The sequence below is a fragment of the Macaca mulatta genome, chromosome 17, assembly GCF_049350105.2.
Source record: "Macaca mulatta isolate MMU2019108-1 chromosome 17, T2T-MMU8v2.0, whole genome shotgun sequence".
Lineage (NCBI taxonomy): Eukaryota > Metazoa > Chordata > Mammalia > Primates > Cercopithecidae > Macaca > Macaca mulatta.
In genome coordinates, this window is record NC_133422.1 from 85963103 (window position 1) to 85988968 (window position 25866).

General features: G+C 36.4%; 1 long non-coding RNA gene across 1 annotated transcript in view; it reads right to left on the bottom strand.

The window, feature by feature from the left end:
* LOC106994325 (uncharacterized) overlaps positions 1–20067 on the bottom strand; it is an 85209-nt gene extending 65142 nt beyond the window's left edge. The window contains exons 1-2 of the long non-coding RNA XR_001440871.2: positions 19988–20067; positions 1909–1973 (exon numbers count right to left, since the gene is read on the bottom strand). This is a non-coding gene — a long non-coding RNA (uncharacterized LOC106994325). The remainder of the gene's footprint in view (positions 1–1908; positions 1974–19987) is intronic.
* Positions 20068–25866: the final 5799 nt, after the last annotated feature.

The following is a 25866-nucleotide window of genomic DNA, read 5'->3' on the forward strand; positions in this document are numbered from 1 at the left end:
GTATACATTCATACATTTGTATTCTATTAGTCATGGAAGTGTCTACACACCTTTTTGCAAAGCAATTATACAGGTAATTTGTGAAGCCTGAGTCAGTCTACAGAAAGTGCAACTCTCATTTCTGTCATCCTTAGGGATCTGTAATATATACAGGTTGGAAACCACTACTTTTCATTATAAAGCTCTTTGAGGTCTCAGACTGCATTTTGATGTCTTTTTATTTCCCATGACCTAGCGTAGGGTTAGGTTTATTCTAACTATTTAACAGATACTTGTTAAAAAAAAAAAAATGAAGGTAAATAGAATTTGCCAATAAATTCGAGTTGAAAACTATGGAGATACATTTCATAAAGAGTATCAGTGAAGGCAGCTGACTTTGAAAACAATAGGAGACAAAGAGTAACTGTACATCGAACCCAGGATGTGGGGAAGCAGGTTTCCGCATGAGTTTGATTCCATGTTTCTTTGGTGTGTTGTAGAATTCTGTTAAAATTCTGAGGAGTAACAATTCAATAGCCAAAAAGAGATGCTTCTTGCAGGTAATGATATAGTAAAGTCACCATGACAGAGTTCAAATAGTAGCAGAATATTGATCAGGAGACCGAGATTGTAGTTTGAGTTCTTCCCCTAACAAGTTGTATGATATTTGACGTATATCCCCTGTCTTCATCTGCAGTGGACAGGGACAAGGCTGAATTCTGTAGGGGATGTTGTTGGGGCCTCCTCATGGTACACAGCAAACCATGGCCACACTTTATTTTTTTAAGTTCTTCCCATCAACAGATGGAGTCTATTTCTCCATTCCTGGGGCACTCAATTGGCCTCGTGACTTCCTTTGACCAACAGAACGTGGCAGAAGCAACCTTGTGCACACCCCAAGTCTGGACCTCAAGAAGCCTTGCAGCTTGCACTCTTGCACTGAGAACCCTCCCACCACACAAGCAAGCTTGAGTTACCTTTATGAATCAGGGGTCAGCAAACCTTTTCTGTAAAGAGTCAGATGGTAAATATATTAGCTTTGGTGTCTGTACAGTCTCAGCCTAACTCTTTCATTTTACTGATAAAGCAGATACAGGCAAGATATAAAAGGATGTACTCCAATAAAGCTTTATTTACAAAAACAAGCAAAAAAACTGGATTTGGCCCATGGGTCACAGTTTCAGATCCCTATGATAGAAGGTAAGAAACTATGTGAAGAGAGCCCTAGCCATGCCCACTGCCCCAGCCATCCCAGCTAAGGCCCCAGACGTGGGGGCAAGCCCAGCTTAGATCAGCTGAAACCTCCTGAGGCCTGCAGCATGGTCCAGCTGCCCCACCACAGGAACAACCTGAAGAAATCTGAAATGAACTCAGCCACTGCAGTTTCAAGCCTCTAGGTGGTCTGCGACACTGCCAAAGTTCAACCATACACACATTCCAATCTTCTTTTCCAGTCTAAATTACCTGTTCTCCAGTGGCTGTGAGGTTACTGAGGGCCCAGAGCTGCTCCTACTTCAGAGAACTGCCTTACCTTAGAGATTACACTCTGCCCCCAAGGCAGTCCACGATAAATGGCTGACAAGGAGGTACAACAGGTCAAACCCCTACTGCAAAGTGGGTGCAATTCAGGAGTTGTGGGCTCTCTCTGGGAAGCTGGAGTGAGTTTTCCTCTGAAATCTTGCTTTGTTCGGGAGCTTCTTCCCTGTCCTGCCTTGCTTCCCTCTCTTCCCTTCTCCTGCATGTACTCTTCCAATAGACCATTTGCACAAAAATCACCATGCCAAGTTCTGCTTTTAGGAAACATAAGATAGCTCCTAAAATTTCTTTGGTATCCGTCATAATTATAATCAGGCCACAACTTGGGATAAAAGACTGAGATGCAAATGTGAAGGGCAACATAATAAACCAAAAAGATGAAATTAAACCCACCTTAAGACATGGCAAGAAGAGCGTAATCTTCTATGCCACAAATGCCTTGTCTGCACCTAGAAATGCTAGTAGGGGAAGGAAAATTGAAAGTAGAATTTCTTGGAATAAAATTAAAATCCTGGTAATCTGTCTTCACTTAATATCATTTCCTTAAAATTACCAAAATCTATCAAATTTTTGAAATATATGTTTATTATATTGTCCCAAAAAAGTCCCTGTTATAGTTGGTGCATTTCTCCCCTCCAAATCTCATGTTGAAATTTGATGCACGGTGTTGAAGGTGAGACCTAGCAGGAGGTGTGTGGATGGATCCCTCATGTGTGACTTGATGCCATTTTTAAAGGATTGAGTGAGTTCTCACTCGAAGTTCTGACAAGAGCTGACTCTTAAAACGAGTCTGACACCATTCTCTCCTTCTCTTGCTTCTGTCTCACCATGTAATGCCTACTTCCACTCCCCCATGAATGGAAGCTTCCTAAGGCCCTCCCGCAAAGCAGATGTGGGTGCCATGCTTCTTGTACAGCCTGCAGAACCATGAGCCAAGTAAATCTCTTCTCTTTATTAATTACACAGCCTCAGGTATTCCTTTACAGCAACACAAAATGGACTAAGACAAACCCTATTCTATTGGACACTGTGCCCACATCACGCTAATAGACAATGTTAGTCCCTAATCTTGTCTCCCTTTTGTCCTTTGTTTCCTCACTGAGAAAAAACAACACAAGTTGTTCCAACACATCGTGTGAAAATTGAGACTACTAATGAATTCATGCACATAAATTAAATTGAAATCACCAGATGGACAGTAATTTGTAAATACAATATACCTATCATCATTATTCTTCAAACAGCATTCTGAGTATTCTGAATCAAAAAAAAAAAAAGGAAAGAAATATTGCCATCAGCGGGTTCCCTGTAAACTGGGAATTGGGTAGCTGGCAAAAGGAGAGATCTGAAGGAAATCTGAAGAAAAAGTAATGACAGCAGCAGGGTTCCCTTTCAAAGGAAGAGAAATAAAGAATTGTCAGAGAGGAAATACTAATAACTAGCACAGCGAAGTATGTGAAAAGAATCTCTAAAAGATATGAGATAGAAACAGAAAGACAGCCTATATCTAGAGGCTAGAAAGGGGAAATTTAAGAAAAAGAAAATGCATTTGTTGGAATAACATGAAGATGCTTCCTCCATGTGGGTATGTCTTCTAGGGATGAAAAGACTCAGGAAAAGAGTGTAGTGAAAAATAAAATCAGGAATACCTTGGTAGCTACACACTGGAATTTATACGTTCTTAAATATGTGTTAGTTTTAAAAAATAAAGATATAAATGAATGTTTTCTGTTTTGATTTTCATCATTTCAATTAGTTTATATTTTTTTCTAAGTGAGAATTATTATCCAAACTAAGATGGTTCTGTCATACTTGCTTTCTTAGTAGAAAATAAAAGAAAAAGAAAGAAAGGAGGGAAAGAACAGTTCAATATACAGACTTCTTTTGAAATGCCGAGCACTTCATCCAAACTTTCTATATCTTAGTTTCCTCACTTGTATGTAAATGAAAAGATCAGGATATGTTTTAAAATTCAGTAATTCTTAGGGAAAAACATGAGGTTTTACTGCATGAATACTAACTGGAGGAAACATTCTAAATGGCATTTTTAAGTCAAATTGCTGTTTGTAACCTTAGAATACAACTTAGAAGAGCAATACTTTCTGCATTGCTTCAAATCTAAAAGTATTCAAAAAAAGCTAATTTGGTACAGCTGGAAGAGCTCTAAGGATGTATGTTAATCTAATGACTGTTTAGTATAGGAAATTATAGCTTAAATAATTTATATGAATTTGGATATTCATTAAGGTTTAACAGCATTTGAGAAGGAGTAATTTGAAGACCAGGAACTAAAAATAGTGGCATTTGCTTTCACAGAAACCACAAGTAAATGGCAAAGCATATAATTAATGTACACATTACTTCATTTTAGGGTTTATGCAAACCAAGAGTTACACAAACTATAAGACATTTTGAGTTCAATGCATGTGGTTATTTTCAGGGAATTAAAAAATCTGTAAGATTGAAAAAGGAATCAACTAGATAACTTTAAAATAAAAATTAGCAGGAAGGCTTAGGGAAGCATTTTTCTGGATAAATTTGACTTCATCATAATCAAGAGAAGGGTGTAAAGACAGACTAGGGAGAAAGATGGCAAAGGATAATTAGGAAGCAACATCCCAAAGCAGGTGATGAGAATTCCTCTCTCACATGGAAGGGGATTCCCTGAAAATGCACAGAAGTAATTGTCCCTCAGGAGGGGAAGAGGCGAAAGCAAATGTAATTAACTACTAGTTGCCAAGACATTTGCTTTTTCATGGGCTTCAATTCTGCTCTTCTTGTCTCCTTCTAAACCACTCCTTCCTGGCCACTGGTATGAGGAAGTGCTTCCTGAACTCATGTGGTTCAAATCTCTCTCCCTGTGCCCCAAGTCTCATTTCAATTTTGATGATTGCCCTCTGGGTACTGGTACTCCATGGATCTGATTGGGTTCCATGATTGACTTCTGATTTGAATTCTCCAAATTACCATGAATATTACCATCTGAAATGTTCCCTATTTTTTACTCTTCTGACAAAATCCACCCCTACTTCCATGGCTGTAACTATTTAGTCATTACAAAATGTTTGAATTGGTGAATCAAGATATTTGATATATGCCACAATCCAGACTGTTTTCATATAAAACACACGTTTCATACCTTTGGTCTTCAATGTGAAGAATTTCACATTGCTTATTATTTAGGCACCAATACATTATAGAATATATAATTTTAAAAGTTATGTGTAATTCTATATTATTAAAATATACAAATATAATTTATGTATATTAATAACAGTGTTACAGACTTTCAATAAATCAGCATGTTAATCTCACAACTAAGATTTTGTGAATGACTGAAAAGTATTTTATGCTGGTAAAGTGTACATAATACAAAATCCCATCTGAACTCTTTGAAAGTGTAGAGTTTTGTGGTATTAGCATATTCACGTTGTTCAGCAACATCGTAACCATTCATCTCCAGAAGATTTTCATCTTCCCAAACTGAAACTCTGTAACCACTAAACACTAACTTTTCATTCTCCCTCCTCCCAGCTACTGACAACTACCATTCTCTTTTCTATCTCTATGAATTTGACTACTTTAGTTACCTCATGTAAGTTGGCTCATACAATATTTGTCCATGTATGACTCATTTATGACAGCTAGCATAATGTCTTCAAAGTTCATTCATGTTTTAGTACATGTCAGAATTCTCCTTCCTTTTTTTTGGGGGGGTGGGGGATGGAGTCTCGCTCTGTTGCCCAGGCTGGAGTGCAGTGGCCGGATCTCAGCTCACTGCAAGCTCCGCCTCCCGGGTTTACGCCATTCTCCTGCCTCAGCCTCCCGAGTAGCTGGGACTACAGGCGCCCGCCACCTCGCCTGGCTAGTTTTTTGTATTTTTTAGTAGAGACAGGGTTTCACCATGTTAGCCAGGATGGTCTCGATCTCCTGACCTCATGATCTGCCCATCTCAGCCGCTCCCAAAGTGCTGGGATTACAGGCTTGAGCCACCGCACCCGCCGAATTCTCTTCCTTTTTAAGGCTGAATAGCATTCCATTTTGTGTGTGTGTGTGCGTGTGTGTATAAAAATTACATATACACACACACCACATTTTGTTTATCCTTTTAAACATTGATAAACACATGAGTTCTTTCTTGGCTATTATTAAGAATGTGGCTATGAATGTGGATGTACAAATACTTGTTAAAGTTTCTGCTTTCAATGCGGAATGGTCATAGTTTTTGTTTCATTGTTTATATTTAAAGTCTACAACATTATGTTATGGGATACAGAGATACTGAAAAGGTTACTATAGTGAAACAAATTAACATATCTATAACCTCACACAGTTACATATTGTGTGTATGTGTGTGTTGGTGGCAATAGCAGCTATAATCTACTAATTTAGCATGAATCTCACATACAGTACAAATTTACTGCCCATGGTCTTTGTGTTACAACATTAGATCTCTAGACTACAGAGAACTCAATCGTGAAAAAACAACCCAGTTAAAAAATGGGAAACAGACCTGACTAGATATTTCTACAAAGAATACATAAAAATGGCCAACAGGTATGAGAAGATATGCTTTGCATTAATAAAAGGGAAACACAAATCAAAACCACTATGAGATACCATCTCACCTCCCGTTAGGATGGCTGATAACAAAAAGACAAAAGACATCAAATGTCAGCAAGGATGTAAAGACAAGGGAACTCCTGTCTACCGCTGATGAGAATTTAGGTTGCTACAGCCATTAAGGAAAACAGTATGGAGATTTCTAAAGAAATTAGAAATAGAACTACCATATGACCCAGCAATCCATCTTCTGGGTATATACCCAAAGGCAATAAAGTCACTAGCACATAAACATATCTGCATACTCATGTTCATTGCAGCATTAGCTACACAGCCAAGATATGTAAATGACCTCTGTATCTGTCAACAAATGAATGGATAAAGAAACTGTGGTAGACATAAAATGGAATATTATTCAGCCCTAAAAAGAACAAGATCTTGCCATTTGCCACATGTATGAGGCTGAAGGACATTATGCAGACAGATGACAAATATTTCATGATCTCACTTATATGTAGACTCTAAAACAAAAATTCAAACATAAGAGAAAGAACAAAACAGGGATGGGAGGGAGAGGGGGAAGAAATAAGGAGATGTAGGTTAGAGGATACAAAAGTAAGTATTTTAAAAATTACTTTAGTGCCTGGTTAAGTATCCTGCTCCTAGCTACTCAATACATTTCTACTAAATGCAAAATAGCATTCCCAATTTCTCATGATTATTTTGTTGTCAAATATTAACATTTGTCATTTTAGTAAAATGATAGGAATTACTTTTCTAATTAATAAAATGAATCCCTATTTTCCTTTAGGAGTCTTCACTGAAATTGTTACAAAATAGTTAGAAGGAAATGTACAATGAAAGGTTATTTTAAGAAAGGTTATGTGAAGAATTGCTTCTTAATTAACAATCCTCTTTACCAATTTAGTTGTAATTGATGTCCTTATAAAAGTGAAGTTTCTGTAGTATTAAGATTCTTCCTTAAGGCATGTAGTAATCATTTAAAGGTGGACTAACATACAATGAAAGTTAACCAGTAAGTCAGGTTGCACTATTGGTAAGTTTGTGCTGTTAGTGTACACTTTCAAATAAAATGAATATCGTTGAATTAGACGCTGTTACCTTTCTAATTTTACTGGCAATTTTAAAAAGAAAATGAAATCCTTGGCCTGAAAAAGCAAAGGTCATTTAACTTCCCTTGCATTGTTTGTAATCTTTTAAAAGTATTCTAATGAAAAATAACATTAATATCTAAATTCATAAAGATTCCCTCCACTTTAGTCTCTTTACCTTATTAAATATACTCTCATTACTGATGTTAATTATGAAAATAAACCACACATGACCTCCAAATCACATTTTTTTCTTTTTTCTTTCTTTCTGAGACAGAGCCTCGCTCTGTCACGCAGGCTGGAGGGCATTGTTGCGATCTCAGCTCAGTGCAACCTCCGCCTCCCGGGTTCGAGCGTTTCTGGTATCTCAGTCACCTGAATAGCTGGGATACAGGCGTGCACCACCACGCCTGGCTAATTTTTTTTTTTTTTTTTTTTTTTTTTTTTGCATTTTTAGTAGAGACAGGGTTGCGCTGTGTTGGCCAACCTGGTCTCGAACTCCTGACCTCAAGTGATCTGCCTGCCTCGGCCTCCCAAAGTGCTGCGATCACAGGCATGAGCCACCACCCCTGGCCTAAATAACTTCTTAAAAATAATATGTAATTATAACTTCAAATGTTATAGATGTAGAAGAAACCTATTAGAATCTCTGATTTTTCAGTGGCAAAAGTAACATCTCTCTGCCGTTTTTACAAAGAAAAAAAAAAAAGCTGATACCTATACATATACAGGTGTGGTGTAATATAATATGTACACAGAATACAATAAACATAATAACATATACCTATATCACACATGTCTATTAAACAGCACTGATCATTCATTCTATTACCACATGTTGAATGCCTATAATATAGCAGGCACTCTTCTGGAGAAAACGACTTGACATCTAAGGTAACTAAAGATCTGACGTAACAAAGTCTATTTTACATGAATGTGATTGCTTTTAAATACCTTCTGATAAAGAAAAATAATCCTAACATTTTGTATATGAAGGGTAGTGTAGACCCACTATGGGTTTTGACTCCAGATTGACCTGGTTTCAAATAACTATTGCATCGCTTACTAGATATGTGATTTATGTAAGTTACTTAGGTGATTTATGTAAGTTATTTTAAGTTCTTTAAAAAAAGAACTTATGTAAGTTCTTGCATCTATGAAATGGAGACAATAATATAGATTCTTAGGGGGTGGTTGTTGCATGATAATTATATACACACACACACACATATAGCTTAATACCATACCTAACACACCCTTCGAAAGGTAGTTCTTATTGAATCTCATTGCTGTGATTCAGGAAATATGTACAATGACACTGTATTAGTTTTCTATTGCTTCACTAACAAATTACCACAAATATAACCACTTAAACAGAAGTTTATTATGATTTTATAGTTTTATAGATCATTAGTACAACACAAGTTTCATCAGGCTAAAATCAAAGGAACTGCACTTCTTTCTGCACTCTAGGGAGGATAAAATCCTGTTTTCTTCCCTTTTCCATCTGCTAGGGGCCACCTGCATTTCTTGGTTTGTGGCCTCTTTAATCTATTTTCAAAGCCAGCGACAATGGGTTGAGTCCTCTCATCACATCTCTCTGGCCACCAGAAAAACCAGAAAAGATTTTTTGCTTTTAAAGATTCATATGATTGCACTGGACACACAAAGATAACTTAAGATAATCTCCCCCATCTCAAGGTCTGGAAACAATGACATCTGCTAAGTCCCTTTTGCCCTGCATGGTAGCACATTCACAGGTTTCAAAGATCAGAGCATGCACATATTTAGACAGCACTATTCGACCTACTAACGACACCACGGGACCAACTGGAAGGGTCCTGTATTGTGGCAACAAGTGGCTGGAACTCAGATGTAACTATTGCTGCTGCTGGCATTGGACATTCCTAGAAACATGGAACTTAATGCTGAAGAAACTTTCCATTCTTCCTCTACCCACGTGAAATCGTGTTAGTGTAAATGCTATTAAGTTAGAAGCAATCATGCTCTATGACTATCTTAAGAGAGCAGTCGTGTTGAAAATACGCCCATCTATGTTGAAATCCTTGGACTCTCTGACACTACTTTCATGTCCCTAATCAATATATCCCACGGCTGCAACTACCTGGGGCTTTAGTGTTTAACCATTTTACACTCTCTGTGAATGTTCTTCTCCACAGTGTACGTTCTGCTCAACAGTCTTAGCAAGACAGCACGACTGGTTTGGCAGCTTCATCTCAATTAAGCAAATGAATTATTCTAAATGGATCTACCTAAGTAGTTTGATCATGCCACCATCTCACATGTTCTGTCTAACGAACAAAGATGTAATAAACAATTTAAGTACATCGTTTGGCCACTATATTTAATTCCTTTCATCTGGTAAAGAAAATAACATATTTGCCATTTTAAAAAGCAATGAAATAGAGTGGAAATTTTGTTTTACCTAGTCTTAAAATCAAGGAATTTAATGCAACTTCATTAAAGCTGATGAATATTTTTGGTATATCTACAAAGTTAGGCACCAGGGCCTCAGTAGATGGACCACATTTGTTCATTGCACTCAAAGACGCTAAACTATAATAGAGGTAAAAACCCATAGATTCTACCATCCTAACCCCTCATTTAAACAATAAGGAACTGAATTCTGAAAGGTTTAAATGCAGCTGATTCCACCTTTGATGCATAATCCACCCTTCATATCCCCCAAAGTAGAATTCATTAGCAAGACTGGGCTTCTGAGATTAGGGAGGTCAAGGCATTCAGCAGAACACTGACTCTAATTATCTTGGTAATCCAAGAGAGAGAAGTGGTGCAAAAGATATCAAGCACATTAATAATATTAGAGAAGCAATACTAGAAATAGCTAGACCTCCCTTGTCAGACACATCAGGGCTTTCATCTCAGTCCAGTATGTTAGCTTGTGAGCTTCACCAAACTGCTTGACCTTTCTAAGCCTCAGATACCTCATTTGCAAAGCATGGAGACATCATAGCATGGAGTACAAAAACGCAGACTTCTGGCTTTAGAATCACGTGGGTTTGAACGTGATTCTGCCATCTTCAAGCTGGGTGATGTTGAGTTCATTCACCTCCTTTAATATTACTCTCACTGATATTGGAATAATACCCGCCTCAAAGGTATTATTAACTCCTTGTTACAAGGAGCAAATGGGGTACATAGAGCACTTAGGGCAGTGTCTGAGTAACAGCAAGCAGTCAGTAAATAGTAACAAGTGTCACTGCAAATTAATTTGATGATGCTTTGTGAAGATTATTAATAAATGCAAACCAATTCCCTCATACCTGACAATTGCTATGGTCTGATGTTTATGTCTTCTCAAGACTCATATGTTGAAATCCTCACTGCCAAGGTGATGGTCTTAAGAAGTGGAGCCTCTGGGAGGTGATTAAGTCATGATTTGGTTTAATGCCCTTGTTATACCAGCCTGAATGAACTATTAAAGCAATGCTGTGACTATCTACATTCTAATAGTAATTGTATATTTTTAAAGTGTCTTTAACCACGGACCCTATCCTCATGCCCCAGCAACTGAACGATTAATTTGTCCTCATTTCACAAAGTAGAAATTTGACTTTGGTAAGGTCCAAATGGTTCAGGATCAAATATTAAAGTAGGAATGAAGAAAGAATTCAAACTCAGTGACCCCTGGCTCTCTATTCACTGCTTTACCTGTTAAATTATATCACCTTGGCAGTTTAACAGTACACTGGAAACATTTTCGAGGAAGAATATTTATACACACAACTCTTGGCACCATAAATATTTGTCTGAATTTATCCTGCTCCAGGCCAATCAACACCTTATGAAACTTGTGATTTAAAAGGCTTAGATTTTTATTCATGCAATGTTAATATAATGGAAAACAATTCAGTATCTCCAGCAGGAATGATTTTACAGGCATTAAGCAGGTGGCAGACTACATAAACTTTACCTTTCTTGACATTTTTAAACAACTAATATAGTTTTAAAGCATGTACATTTTTGTGTCATTTAAATAGGAAAATTATTAATGATAAACAAAGGTTGTAAGAGACAGAAATTTGAGGCATTTTGTTTACATTGAGTTAAGGACATATAAACTTTGACAAATGTTAGTGGAAGTTACCAACACACATTCCTTTCATAGCAATGGAAGACCTCTTTGTATAATTCCAAATAACCCTTCTAACTTGTGAAAAATGAATAAGGAACTGGAGTGTACAGAACACCAAAGTGTAATAAGATCAGAAACAAGTGAGCTTAACTCCAGTTTATTTCCGAGTTAAAAACTAAGCAATAATTCCAAACAAGTACATTTCATGAGGCTTATCTTTCATGGCACTTTTCTTCTGACCTAGCCCAAAGAGAATGCCCTCATTTTTACTATTCATTCCCACATAACAATTCCCTGGCTTCCTTCCTTACCTGCTGTGCTTTCGTATTGAATTAGAACTATAATTAGTCAGCACCTACTCATTTAGTCCACGAGTATGTATTTAGCACCAGGTACCATTTGTGATAATAAACAAGAGAGCTGTCCCTGCTCTCCAAAAGCTTATAGTCCAGTGGGGAGAACACAAATTAAGCAGAAGGTTTCAAAACAGTGTGATAGTATCTGAGGCATGTAGTGTGGAAAGGGCTAAGGCTTAGGTAAACAGAGTGTTCTGGAAATGCATGGAGATAATGTAGCCAAATAACTTCACGGACTCAGATGCTAGACAGAGAGCACCTGTTGAGCAAGGCACTGTGTTGGGCATTGTAAAATATAAATTCAGCCCCTGCTGCCCAGAAAATTCACTGTAATTGGGAATATGGAGGCCAAAGTTCTCTCCCCTTTTTTCCAGAACCAAACTGCCTCCTAGACATCTTCACTTGGATGTCCCACCAGAGCTAAAACTTATTAGACTCAATGCTTATTTGTTTTCTCCTCCAATCCCCAAACCGGATCCTCACCTCCAACATTCTCTGTCTTAGCAACTGCCCCAACCCATCCAGTTACTGAATTAGAATGAGAAGGAGCATTCCGTGGGTCACTTCCTACTTCACCTCTTACTTCAAAAGCATAGGACAATGTTTGGGAGGGTGAGTAGTAACAAGACGGGAATAGTTCACAAAGGTTTCATGGGACAAGCTGAAAACTGTAGGTATTATCCTATAGACAATTTTGCCATTCAATCACTGCTAGCATTGCCTTGTCACATAGCTAAATGAAAGAATATATTTATAAGGCACTCTGTGAATTTTCATTAGTGATAAATAGGCTCTGATTAATTTTAATGTCTGGCTGGGAAACAGGGAGAAAATTTGTTAAATCATAAAATGCATTCTAAAGTCAAACATTAATGGGAAGGGATCATTATTTAAATTAAAAAATTCCATGTGTGCATGTGAATATATACATATAAATAGCATATTCTAAAGCCAAATATTAATGGCAATAAAACTTTTTATAAGGAGCATACCAGATAATTCATATCAAATAGTATCTCTTGAAACTAATTATCTCTGTGGACCACAGAGACACAAGTTGAACATCCCTAGTCTGAAAATCTGAAATCCAAAATGTTCCAAAATCCCAAAACTATTTTCGGTAAACACAGCATCACGAGCGGAAAATTTCATACCTGACCTCATATGATGGGTTGCAGTCAAAATTTTGTTTCATGCACAAAATTATTGCAAATCTTGTGTAAAATTACCTTCAGGCTATGTATATAAGATGTATATGAAACACAAATAAATTTTGTGTTTAGACTTGGGTCCCATCGCCAAGATTTCTCATTATGTATATGTGCACATTCTAAAATACCCCCAAAAAACCTGAAATCTGAAACACTTCTGGTCCCAAGCATTTGGGATAAGCGATACTGAACCTGTAAAGGCTTATAAGCAAAGTTTTTGCATTGAGTAGACCTCCACTGACATCGTGCCTGTGATATTCTTCTACTATGTGACCTTGGTCAAGTCATTTAACCTCTCTGAGTCTCAATATCCTCACTTATAAAATGCATATATACCCAACCTGTCAGGTTTTTATGTGAGCATTAAATAATATAATTGAAGCATAAATATATGGTAATAATTCAACACATTATAACTACAACTATACTCACTTCAAAGAGAAGCCAAGAAGAAAAACGGCATTTTGCTTAGGAAGAGGTCATTTTAAAGCATCAACTGGCTTTTCAGGGGAGCAGCATTTACTAGCTGTATGACATATTCTTACAAGATGGTGGAAAATGATAAACTAAAAATGATCCAGATGCAAACACCCAGAAATGCTGGATAAAATCCACCTAAATCCACAGTTGAAAGTCCAAGAACAGAAAGTACTCAGGAGTCAGAAACAAAAGAGAGTTGAAAAACTAAAGTAGTATGCGAATATACTGGCAGCTGTCCTTACCGTGGATGATAGATGTGGTCAGCTTCCATAAACTTACAGCCTGGGTTTAAACACCATAAGTGACAAGAAATGAGGCCTTGGGCCCAAACAGGAGGAGGAAGTTAGAACTCAAACCCCTACCGAAATCTGGAACCTCAAAATATTTCACTATCGATGACAAGTAGACTGATGCAAAAATATACTCACATACAAAATAACAAGGAAGCTATGTCTCTGCCATGGGCTTAGGTAGGAAAAAAAAAAAAAAAGAGAATCTCCCCTGAAAATCAAAAACAACTGACCAGCACCTAGTGTGGGTTCGGGGTTCAGAATTCTTCTACTAGTTTGTCTAGGAACTCCCAAGCCAAGGTATTAGCAACAATAGCAAAACTATTCCGAGCATTGATAGCTTGTAGGGTATCTGGTAGAAGCAAAAGCAAATCTGCCTTGGAGGGCCACGAATTCCACCTAAGCTCACTACATACCTACAAGTACCCTAAAATTGCAATGCCAAAAATATGTTTAAAGTTACTTTTAAATATTCCATATGAGCAATGATTAGCAGGGACAGCCAAAAGGATTAGAATCCCACAAACTTCATATTATAAAAGACTCTGATAAACCCTTTGGAAATGAGCATGTTTAAAATTATTGAAAGAGAAATCAACTTCTAAAAAGAACAAGACATAATGGAAAAAGACTGGCTAGCTTTGAGAAAGAACAATTCAAACTTGTAACAGTAAAAAATATAATCATAGAAATTAAATCTTAATAGGCAGATGACATAGGAGATAAAACAAAATGTAAGGCACAATTGACAAATTGAAAGATAAGGAAAATACCTAAAATGTATCAAAGAGAGATAAGGAATTAGGAAAATAAAAGACAATTTAAGCATCAAAGAAAACAAAATCAGATGTTCAAATATACAGCTCTTTGGAGTTCTGGATAGTGGTAACAGAGGGAATGTAGAAATATTACTCAAAAATATAATGGCTGTGAATGTTACTAATTGATAATGTATTCAGGCTGTCATTCATGAGTCGAAAAGCAAAAGATCTTCTCAAGATTAATAGATGGGTGGGTAGATAATAGATGGATGATAGATAAATAGATACATAGGTAGACAGGTAGATGAGAGAGAGAGAGACAGACAAATAATATTGAAACTGTATAGATAGATAGATAGATAGATAGATAGATAGATAGATAGATAGATAGATAAATATTGAAACTGTAGAGTTACAGTCATAGAGAAGGTATTTAAAGAAACCAGAAAAAAAAAAAGACAGATTATTTACAAGGGATCAACAATAGACTGACAGCAAACTTCTGAACAATAAAAGACAGAAGACATTACATTTAAAAGCGAGGCGAAAGTAAACTGTTAACTTAGATTTCTCTACTTCCGTAGGGCAAATAGCTCTGTCTACTATTGGAAAAAGTGAATTGTATATTACATTTATTTCTTTGGAGAAACTTTCAATACGGACTATAACCTTATTTGACTACATAACATACATCCTTCTAAAAGGCAAAATAACAATAAAAATACAAAACATGATCCCTTGCAGCCCTATGATTCATCAGTTTGGGGATTTAAAATTCAATCCTTCATCTTTGAAGATGCTGATTTCTACAGTGAGTTATTCTTCCAGGTCCCATGTGCCTCAAAACAAACAAAAACTACAAATAAACAACGAATATGAAATATCTCCTAGAGAGATTTAATTTAATTTGCACTTAAAATATTACATAAAACCAGTAGTGTACAGTAGTCATCACTGTTTTTTGTGGCGTAACTTTAATTGGTTCGAAAATCAACGGCCACCAGATCTTGCTCTATTTATAATATTAAAAAGTTGGAATTCGTGGATTTCTTACATTTGACCACCAAAAGATACGCTAGCTCTGAGTTATTAGGCTATGCTGCCCTGTTTAAAAAACAAAAGCAGAAAAGCCAATTAAAACATCTTATTATTAAAGATTGTGAGATTTTGACCCTGAAAGGTATTTTTATCTTCCAGCTTGGTGAAATATTCCTAGCGGAATTCACAGGAAGTGGAGAGCCAGCTGGGAAGAAGGGAGCCTTTGAAGTGGCTGTGCCTCTGAGGGACCCTCAGCGTCAAGGGGCTGCAGAGCTCTGATATCCCATGGGTGCCTGAAAGAAGCTTTTTCTCTGTTGATGAGTTCTCAGTCAGTTAGATACTTTCTGTCTTCACTAATAATTTTCATATTGCAAATGTGATTACAGAGGTTTACATTTTTTTCCAAACCAAACAATTGGGTAAATTTCAATATAAACTCTTTCCAGTCTATGCATGTATAAGTATTCTAAACATTCTATGTACCTTTAAAAGATACTTGGACTGCCTGATAAATAAGGTTAGCAATCTTAATGACTGCAGTTGAATATGTCTCTTACAAGAATGGAGATAACATTAATTCTTTCATATTGATTAAATCTTTAGCAATTTCCTAACTGTATTCAAAAATATATACTGTATGCCCAATAAAATCTGCAGATTAAGAAATTAAACATGTTTATATTGTGTTACTTCCTATTATTTTTCTTCATAAACTACAATGGTATCTTTAATTTTATTTTTTTCAAGACATCAAAACAAGAAAGGAAAAAAAACAATTTTAAAGAATGAAAATAGACCAGGCCTTCACATCCAGGTTAAACAGATATCTTTGTTCAGAACTACAAACAAATACGTAAAACAGCCAAAAATCATCCTACTCACAAGCACCTTCAGACTATTACAAGAATTGAAAGGTAGCCAAAGATTTGTTCTCTGACAAGTACTCAAGTATTCTAACACTAACATGAAATGGTACGACAGTTACCCTCACAGGATGATGACTTTTGTTTCATAAACCATCTTAAACACTAAATTATTAAGCTGAAACTTGGTTTTTAAATGATGAAATTAAAGTCACAGGTTCACATCCCAGAAAAGGTGAGTGGGAATAAGCCTGAATTGTGTGAGATCATTGGGTATGCAGCCATGATTTCAGGGGAAGCAGCATAGACGTTTTTCAGCTTGGGTTTAAGCTTGGAGTGAATTCCATGGCCTCCCTAGGCCTGTGTTGTCTTTCTTATCACTGCCTAGTGATCTCTGCATATAAGGAACAAGGAACAATAATAATAGCTAATGCTTACTGAATAGTGAATATAAACTGGCCTTGTTTTAATCATTTTACATATAGCACCTCATTGAGTCCTCATAAAAACCCTGAGGTAGGCAGTCTACCTCATGTACAGTTCCGTTCGACAGATACAAGAAGAAAGGCAGAGCAGGGTTAATTTACTTGCCTGAAAATCACTGTTAGCAAAAGATGGGCGATTTGAATACGGGTACATTTATACATGCACCCACAGAACCTGTGCGTGCATGCGTGTGTGTGTGCGAGTCTGTGTGTAAACACAGTAACATAAAACTTACCATTCTAATCATTTTCAAGTATACAATTCAGTGACATTAAGTGCATTCACAACATTGTACAACCATTACTCCTATCAATTTCCACAACTTTTTCATCATCCCAAACAGAAACTCTCTACCTTTTAAGATGAATTAACTTTTCTCCCTCCCTCAGTCCCACAGCCTGTCTTTTTAACTACTTCCTTCTTTTGAGTAAATGAAGTAAAACTGAATCTCTGTAACAAAAACTGAGAAAGAAACAAACTAAAAATCATTTTGTCATCCCAAATCCTTGAGAAAGAAACAAACGAAAAATCATTTTGTCATCCCAAATCCTTAATAATGGAAAGTCTGAGGATGTATTTTAGGCAGAATAAAGATAATACCAGGGAGGAGGTCTGAGTATGAGAAGGGATCATAAGCAGAGATATCGTTAAATTTTTTATTAAATCTCAACAATATTGATTGAATAAAATAGTAACATTTAATTTCTGTCTTTAAAGATCAGCAGAATTAAAATATCAGGTACCACCATATGTAAATTAGAAAGGAAGTAAGATCAAAGTTAAAGCATTTTAAGGTTCTTGTAATTTTCAGGATGAAGGTAAACGTTTTGATACTTCTAGAAGAATAGACGCGGAACACATAGCTTCTAAACAAGTTGAGGAGAAAAAAGTAAAAGGAAAAAAAAGACGGCCGGGCGCGGTGGCTCACGCCTGTAAATCCCAGCACTTTGGGAGGCCGAGACAGGTGGATCACAAGGTCAGGAGATCAAGACCTTCCTGGCTAACACAGGGAAACCCTGTCTCTACTAAAACTACAAAAAATTAGCTGGGCAAGGTGGCGGGCGCCTGTAGTCCTAGCTACTCACGAGGCTGAAGCAGGAGAATGGCGTGAACCCGGGAGGTGGAGCTTGCAGTGAGCCCAGATCAGGCCACTGCACTCCAGCCTGGGCAACAGAGTGAGACTCCGTCTCAAAATAAATAAATAAATAAATAAATAAATAAATAAATAAATAAACTAAAAATGAAAGAAACACACACACAACACAACACAACAAAAAATACTTGCCATAGATATATTGATGCATAGAGTATAATATATATCATGAAATACCTACATTAGAGAAGTAGAAACATTCAACATTAATAAGTTTAGTGTGCAACCCAGAAATTTAGAAAAAGAATAGAAAACCAAAAACAAAGAAAATAAGAGGAAAGAAATATTAAAAATAAAATCATAACAATGAGAAGTGAAAACATACAATAGAGAGAATCAACAATGCCAAAAATTAAGCCTTTGGACAGATTAATAATACAGAAAGACTTCTGGCTAGATCAATTGAAAGACAAATAGAAGACACAAAATAAAAAATACTTGTAGTAAAAAAGAGACATTACAGTACATGCTACAGAGATTTTAAAAAGGCGACAAGTTTTTAGGGGCAACAGTAATGTCAAATATCTTGAAAATGTCGTCAAAAATAGATATATCCTTTAAAAATACAAATTCCAAAATTTACTCAAAGAGCAGGTAAAAGTTTAGTAGTCTTAGAGCCATTAAAGAAATTAAATCAGCAGTTAAAAATCTTCTCCAAAGGAGAACACTAGGTCCAAATGGCTTTGTAGCAGATAATTCCAATCCTACACAAGTTTTCAGAGAATAGAAAAGTAATAGTCTCCTCAATACATTTTGAATGTAGTTCTCAAGCTTGAGATGGCGCGCTCAAGCTGTGATACCAAGGAAAAACAAGGAAAACAGTATTTATCAAACTTACTTATGAGCACAAATTCAACAAATTGAGCACAGCATTGTTTAAAAGTGTATATATGTCAAGACCCAGCTGGAATTATTTCAGAAATATAGGATTGAATTAATAATAATAAAGTATTAAAATCAGTTACTACTCTAAAAGAATAAAAAAGGAAAATTATGTTATTACCCCAATGGATACAAAAAAAGGGGACTGATGAAATTCAGCATCACCCATAAAAAATCCAAGCAAGGAGACAAAGAAAATGGCAAGAGAGAAATTTCCTAACCTGAAAAGAACATGTATAAAAATAGCATTAAAATAAATGCCACACTTAATGGCAAAACATTGAGAACATTTACTTTAAGATAAAGCAGCTTAATGACAAAGATATTCATTATTATCACTTCCATGGCAAAAAGGTAAAACAAAATAAAATTGCATCCACACTTTGTATCATACATAGACATTAACTTTAAATGGATTCAAGACTAAGACTTAGTTGTTGAAGACAGTTTATCTTCATGATTTCAGAACTGGGAAAGATTTCTTAAGACCCTGAAAGTTCCAACTATAAAGAAAAATATTAATAAACACAACTTCATTAAAACTTCAAACTTTTGCTCATCAAAAGATACTATAAAAGCAATAAAGAGCCATATAGTAGAAAAATATGACCAAGAATTAGTATTCATATATATAAAGAACTTCTACACGTTAATATGAAAAAGAAAATCCGCTAAAAACATGGGCAAAAGACCTCTTCTGAAGTTTCAAACACAATCATGGACGGAATCACACTTTATTGTGTAATCATGATGTCACCTGGTCTCCTCACTACTTAAAATCTAAATAAGATTAATTCAAACACTCAAATGCATGGATTGTGGAAATTCAACATCTTCCCTAATTATATTCAAATTCCTGGGAATGGAGAAGGTGGAGGTGTGCCTTAAATTCTCATAATCTCTTCTGATACGGTTTTCTTCCTCAGGTTGAATTTTTTACCCCTGCCATGTGTCTCATGCCTATTTTTATATTTTCATCCTGGGGTCATCCCAAATATAGAACAAAGGTCCCTCTTCTATCCTATCTCCCAAAAGCTACAAAAATCAGGCCTATTAAGTGTAACAAAACTTCTACTGGAGATTTGGGGGTCCCAAGGAGGGACAGATTTATGCCATGTAGCACTCCAGGCTTTAACCTTTCTGGCATCTCTGACACCCACCTCCCTTCCAACACTACTTCTCTGGTAGTGTTCACTTCCAACCCTCTCTTCTCCACCTGGCTCGCAGAAGCAGAACTGTTCCTACTTTACTTTCATTCCTGCCAACACCCATTCCCTCAGGGTCTCCCTGTCCTAGTGAATGTTGCATAAACAAAACAATACCGCCGGAGTTCCGGAGGCAGCTGATAAGATTACATATTTTCGCCCTGCTGCATTTAAAAGAAACAGAACTATGCCAGGATTTGTAATAAGTAATGATTCTTGTCAAGATATCTCATACATTGAGAATTTTGAGAGCACTCACATCTGTTGAAAATTGATTTTCGGCCGGGCGCGGTGGCTCACGCCTGTAATCCCAGCACTTTGGGAGGCCGAGGCGGGCTGATCACGAGGGCAGGAGATGAAGACCACGGTGAAACCCCGTCTCTACTAAAAATACAAAAAATAAGCCAGGCGTGGTGGCAGGTGCCTGTAGTCCCAGCTACTCGCGAGGCTGAGGCAGGAAAATGACGTAAACCCGGGGGGCGGAGCTTGCAGTGAGCCAAGATGGCGCCACTGCAGTGCAGCCTGTGTGACAGAGCGAGACTCCGTCTCAAAAAAGAAAAAAAAGAAAATTGATTTGAAAGTTAAGTTTTATTAGACTGCACCTCTGCATGCTTCACTTTTGACCGCATTCTAACAAATTATCATTTGTCAAGACATACGTTTTTAATGTCGTATCTAATTCTTCTGTAACTTTCAACCAGTCCGCTTATCAGTATATCATATAACTAAGGTGGTTTATTTTAGATTAGAAATCTGCTTTACTTTTCAACAGCATTTGACACTCTTTGTTTTATGCAAACTTTATCAAGAATATTTTTTCCATTAAAGAACATTAACATGTTAGGGTCAGCTGATGACTAGAATATTTTACAAGTAATTTTTAAAGTTGATTTTTTAAAATAAAACATACTCCATAGACAAATATCTTAAATCCATTTTCTTCATCCCTACCGCAAGCAATTGTCATGAATGTGACATCTAGCTTGGGTGCCACTAACTGTTCTTCTCCAGATAACAGCTAGTTAGGATCGGAAGTGGTGACCAAAGTGGTTCCCTAGTCATGACTGTGATTGACAAGTTTCCTAAACCACTTCCTCTTCAGGTAATAATGTCTCTGTTTTGTGACTTTTTTTTTTTATCTCACACGGCGTTGAAAATTATTCTCAAAATTAATTGACATTTCATTGATAAAAAAAGAAGAGCCAACTACCAAATTTTTAATAACAATTAAAAAGTATTAACATTATTAACACATGGAACAAAGCTTAACACACTCTTTTATTCCTTCAGTATCCCTCCTCTTCTTTGAATATTATCACTTTCTCGTCTTAGGCTTCCATATTTAAGAATTGACAGCTAGCAAAACTCACACATAAGTGTTTCTTTCCACAGTTCTCTAGGAGTTCTCAAGCAGTTTTCACTTCACCACAATGACGTTTACAAATGTGACATGGAAACTTGGTTGGCAGTTCAAAGGAAAATTGATTTTTTTACTATGAGATTTTAAAACTTCACTTTATGAGGAGATTTTAACACCATCCATATAGAGGGACGAAATCGCTACAGCCTAGCAAGGTCCATAACAGTTACTTCTGACAAAACAAAAACAAGACCTCCTTGTCACCTTGTTTCACAGCTGCCAGGGTAATCATAAACCAAACTACTCGAGGTTTAGTTTGGAGGAACAAGACGGCTAACCTAAAATAAGTAATTAAAAATTAAGCCTCCAGCAATCCATTTTGAAAATTTCAAGTCTTCTAAATTCTAGTTAGGCAGGAAATATATTAAGAAGTCATGACCCTGGTAGAAATCAGGATTTCCTTTCTTGACAGAAAAGTAGATAAAAATTGAAAAACTGAATCTTAAAGTGAAAAAAGTAAATCTCTCTTTTTCAAATATTTTAGCCTTATTTGTCTTTTTTCTTAGCAGGTATCTTATCTAAGAATACAGAAAAAGGAGATTTGGAAACTACATATGAATACAGTTAAGACAATAGTTTGCCTCTTTCAGGATCTGAAAATGGCTCCTGACATTGGATGCAGCGATCGTGCAAAGAATACGTATGTATTTTTATTTTACATGAAACACATATATATTTATATCTTATATTAAAATAACTATATTTTCAATTGTTACTAATTTTTTAATCTTAAAAATAGCCATGAATTTAGAAATGAATTCTATGATTTGCAACTAAATACTTTGGGTTTTCCAAAAGTGTAATTGTTCTGAAAAGGCTACCTACTGTATAATATCAGCTAGATGGCATTCTGGAAAAGGCAAAAGTATGAAGACAATAAGATGAGCAGTAGCTGGCAGGGGCTGGGAGGAGGGAGAGGGAGAGACACATATATCCATAGGTGAAGCACAGAGAATATTTAAGGTGATACTGTATGATACTTTAATGGTTACTATATGGCGTTATGCATTTGTCAAAACCCATAGAACATACAACACCAAGGGTGAACCCTAATGGAGATTATAGACTTTGGGTGATAAAGAAATATAAATATATGTTCATCAATTGTGACAAACGTACCATCTGGTGAGGGTCCTTGACAGTGGGGGAGGCTGTGCATTTGCAGGGACAGGGAGTTAAATATGAACTCTGTACTTTCTGCTCAATTTTGTTGGGAATGTAAAAGTGCTCTAAAAAATAGAAAAGTATAGTTGGCAACTAAGATAACAACACGGTAAGAGATGGCAGTTACTGCTCTACCAAACCTCACATTAAGGAATCAAGAGTAATAGCAATAAATATTTTAAGAGGAACTATATATGACACTTCAGGAATAAAGGTTAGCCTCAAACGGAAATTCTTGTACAAAAACTTCATAACCATTTGATTGCATGCAAAACAAGAGCATTATAAAGGGGTACACATCTACACATATTCTGTTGTAAGAATAGAGGTTGCAAAAGAAGTGGGGCTTGTTCAGTGTGTTCAAGTTGCGAACAGATCTGTGCTTTAGCAACAAGACTTCCTCAACTGAAAATAGAACTTTTGAGTTCAAGTTTGATCTATTCCTTTTTTCAATGATGCTGAGTCATTTCCTCTCTTTAGTCTTTCTCTGAAAAGCCAAAACTTTGAAGGGCTCAAAAAAATGAAACTTCAGGTTGTCTGAGCCTTTCAGAACGTGCATGCTGTTCCAACACTCATCTGCATTTAGAAAAGAATATCAGCCCTGTTTGATTCATTCTTGTGGAATGAGCCCATAATCTGGATTCATTTTTTTTTCAACTTTTGCACTCATTTTTAAGGTTATTTTCATGACACCCTCTTTACATAGCCATTTTAGGAATTACCATCTCTATTGTAAGGACCAAAAAGGAGGGTGTTAGTAAAAACATCATCTGACTTGCCACCTAATGCCAAAGGACTATGTGGAAAATTAAAATTGGTGGCCACACTTATTTTGAGTCCCTGTGTATAAAAACATGGTAGCTTTTTCTTAGGTAGACAACTAAAATTTTCATACATCCTCTCCATGATATTTCCTCAAAGAAATGCTCTAATATGCAGAAATTGTTTGCTACTGAATCTGTGCTGTCTTCCTTAGTATTCTGTACCCCCGAAATCTCTAAATAAGTTACTTTAAAGAAAAGAAAAAACTCAAAAAACAGACATTTTGCATTGTGTATTTATACCTCTAAGCTTTATTGTGTATGTAATGGCCTTTCAAGTCAATACATAATGGAGATAAGTTTAGAAGACTTTTTATTTCTAAAGAGATAATTACGGCCAGGCACAGTGGCTCACGCGTATAATCCCAGCACTTTGGGAAGCCAAGGCGGGAGGATCACCTGAGGTCAGGAGTTCGAGACCAGCCTGGCCAGCATGCTGAAACCCCATCTCTACTAAAAATTCAAAAATTAGCCGGGCGTGGTGGCATACGCCTGTAATCCCAGCTAGTCTGGAGGCTGAGGCAGGAGAATAGCTTGAACCCGGGAGGCGGAAGTTGCAGTGAGCCGAGATCGTGCCACTGCACTCCAGCCTGGTCAACAGAGTAAGACTCCGTCTCAAAAAAAAAAAAAGAGCTGATTTTCTCTGGGATTCAGAGATAGTTGGTGTATACCTATAAATATTTTCAGAGATGTTTAATTGGACTAAAGTTCTGAAAAACTTGGATGCCTAAAAGGCCAAGACTAGAGAAATGCCATAAAGTGAATGAGGAATTTGACTGAATACAAAAACAAATTGTATATCATATAAGGGTAAATCTAATTTATAAGTGAGAAGTACTCAACAATGGCAGGTCCAAGTTCAGTTGAATCTCCTTTCTTCAAGATTTCTAACTATTGCACATAGACAGAAGAATGCTGCTTGTGAAACATTACTCAGTGAAAAAATACACATATCCTTAATAGAAAGAGCACTTTGAAAATTATGTAATTTTCATAAGAGCTTCATAAATACCTCATAAATACCTCATCCTGTGATTTACAAAAGCACAAAAGGATCTAATGTCCTCTAGCCCAGTAGAAAGCAAGCTGACCTAAAGTTTACTATATATTATAAAATGTACATATAATTTCCTCTCTCCATTTTTGGTTGGCCAAGCTTTAAACAAGCTCCAAAGCCACTCAGTTCTACAAAAGAATATGCCTAAAATAAATGCTTCTATGTTTCCATTTATTCAAATATTTTCAGAAAAAAAAATAAATAGTAGAAACAAATTATGTTTATCTGAGGACAGCAGCGCTGACAAGAGCACGGGTAGATTCATGATCAAGATTCTCTTCCTATCACCTACAATTATGATGGATGGTGGAGCTAAACCACAAATCAAAGAGATACAATGCACTTTTCAGTATTTTTAAAAGTTATTCATCCCACTCTTTAAATTCTGAAAATGACAGAACATTTATTCTTTCATGAGATTATATTCACTGTGAAAATTCTCAAAGAAAAATAGTTCTTTGTTGCTATTGAAATGCTACTAGATGTGTGTCAGTTTTCCCACTTCCCATTTTCGTGGGACTTAGTTTATGTGCCACCCGGATTCCTTACTGTCCTGAACTCTACTTTTTAGTGGAGCCAGAAAAGACATTCAAAGAATAGATTCTAGGTCCCGTTGTTTTATTGTATTATAGAAAACAAAACGGGATAATTCAACTCGTTTCAAATCCCAGAAGTGGCTCTCCTTTGCTAGAGGAGAGGTCGCCGCGAAGGATGTGATGAAATAGAGGTTTGTCCCCCTGACCCCGTTTTTATTACATCAGCTCTGCTTTTGTTTTACTTACTGGGTTTCCATGTTTTTGCTTAAGGAATGGGCTCAGCTGCATCCGGCTTTTAAAGCCACTCTCTAAGAGAATTTGATCACCGCGTTTAAGCACATTTGGTCTGATGCTTTATTTTTATATCTATTTCTGCTGAGGAAAACAACAGTTGCTAGGTTGGCAATAGAAGTCAGGGGACTAAGTGAAAGAGTATGAATGATCTACAATTTGCTAAATAGCTCAAAGTATTCATAAAGAAATTACAAAAATAGCAGGTGTAGACTGGGGAAACCCTCGACATCATTATAAAAAAGAAATGTCCTCGTTGTCACTTTTGTAAGCCTGTTCTCTAGCTCCCCTTCTATTCACACAGGTCTTGATACCCACTATTTTGTATTTTCCCTTCTCAACCTTACACCCTTGGACCAGTAGCTTACCTTATTTCAATCTGTTAGTATGTTGCTCTCTGCACTGGGAAAGCCTTATTTTTAAGGCACTGTCCTCTGTTAATTAAAGGCAAGGGAGCATAATTTTCAGACATAGAAGAGATAAAATTCCTCTGAATTGAACTTTTAAGGAAGATTAACTTCAATACACTTTGCAAAGACTCTCAA